Genomic DNA, 1,741 nt, shown 5'->3' with positions numbered 1-1,741 from the left:
TGAGTGTGTGAGGTTGGGGGACCTGTCATGGGGCCTTGGGGCAGACCCAGTGCTGGAGACATGGTGCTTTGTGCTGAGCTTGAAGGTAATTAAGGTGAAGTCCAGCACAGCCACCCTCACAAAGTCCCCTTTGCTCTTTCTGCCCCACTTGCTGCCTGGGGGGTGTCTGATGTGCTTTTCTGGGCTGCAAAAGATTATCTCTTGGGCTTTTCTTCTGCCCAGAGAAGGATCCTCAGGACCTGATCTCCCTTGCTGTGGCAGGAGTATGACTTCTACGCATTCAGTGGCAAAAAGGTGGTTTTTTTTCTTCTGAGAACTCATCTGTGTTTTGGGTTGGGGATGGCAAGGTGTGTGGCAAGCCAGGAGAGCACTTATGCAGGGCTCAGGGTGTGGGGCAGGCTGGGTGGATGGATGCTTGTTACTTAGTCCGCAGACCTACATGGATTTTAGTTTGCTCTGGCTACAGCTAAATTGCTCCCAGCAATACACACGCTGCTTCTGATGTGCATTTACCAGTCACAGTCCAGGAGTGGAGGTCGGGCAAAACTTCCCCTCTCCTCTTGCTGTAGCACCCTCAACTCCCTCCTGAGGTTGCTGGGTACTGGCTGGATCCAAGGAGCTGATACCATCCAGACTGGGGCTGGAAAATGTGCCGTTGAGCATCTCCCAGGGCATAATCCCAGGCTGGTTTGTGTTGGAAGAGACCTTAAAGCTCATTCAGTTCCAACCCCCTGCCACGGGCAGGGACACCTTCCACTAGACCGAGTTGCTCCAAGCCCTGTCCAACCTGGCCTTGAATGTGTCTTTCCTTCTCTCTGCAGCAGCTTTCAGTGCTGCCAGGCTTTGGAGCACGGGCTCTCGGGAATGAACCCACCAGTGGAGGATGCAGTGGGGCTGATGGTGCTGTTGTGACCCAGGCTGGCCCCATCGCTGTGGGAAGAGGGGGGATTGCTGTGGGAAGAGGGCGGGAGGGCTGTTCAGTTGGGGCTGCCCCATGTCCTGCAGCATGGGTAGGGAGCTCTGCTCGTGCCAGGGCTGCCCCACTGTGGGGGAGCTCACTGAGAGTGGGAAATCACAGCCTGCTCCTTTAGGGGCAGCAGTGCTTCCTCAGGAAACACCACTGCCATGGAGACGCAAACGACTTGGAGGGGTGGTGGATGCTTCCCAAGAGCAGGGGGAGGCAGGTGTACCATCCTTGCGTGCTGACCTTCCCAAGTGCCTTGTGCTTCCCTTCCCTTTCTCATCCTCACTTCCTCAAGGAGAGTTCTGGGAAAGCAGTGTTTAACATTGCAAAAACAACCCTTCACGTTGTGGGACAAGGAGGCACAGCTTGAAATTTCCACCCTCCCATGATAATAGGCTGCAAGGGACTGGGTGGCCTCCTCATGCTGGTGTTTGTGAATCTGTAACCCTGTTCTCCACTGCTTAAGGAAAGCCATTCCCTGCCTGCTGCTGGGGAAGGACCCTGCTGGTCTCAGGTTGGGTTTCTGAGCTGTGGCCTCCCTCTCTTGCAGCTCGGGTCGTGTCAACGACCGGAAACGGGTTGCGTCAGTAAACCACGAGCTGTGGCTCTTATGGGTCAGTAATGACCCTTGGAGTGGAGCACAGCAGTTATTTCCATTTGGGACTGAGCCAGCTGTTGCAATGTCAGGCTGAGAACAGAGAGCTGCCCTCAGGTGGGATGTGGGATGTGGGATGCTGCCCTGCTTCACAGCTCTAACCTCTCTTGCAGGGTCCTGCA

This window comes from Pezoporus wallicus, unplaced genomic scaffold, assembly GCF_028554395.1.
Source record: "Pezoporus wallicus isolate ANWC-B61680 ecotype Strahan unplaced genomic scaffold, APGP_CSIRO_Pwel_v1 contig_4012, whole genome shotgun sequence".
Lineage (NCBI taxonomy): Eukaryota > Metazoa > Chordata > Aves > Psittaciformes > Psittacidae > Pezoporus > Pezoporus wallicus.
The sequence above is the reverse complement of the archived record's forward strand: the minus strand, read 5'-3'. Positions refer to the sequence as shown.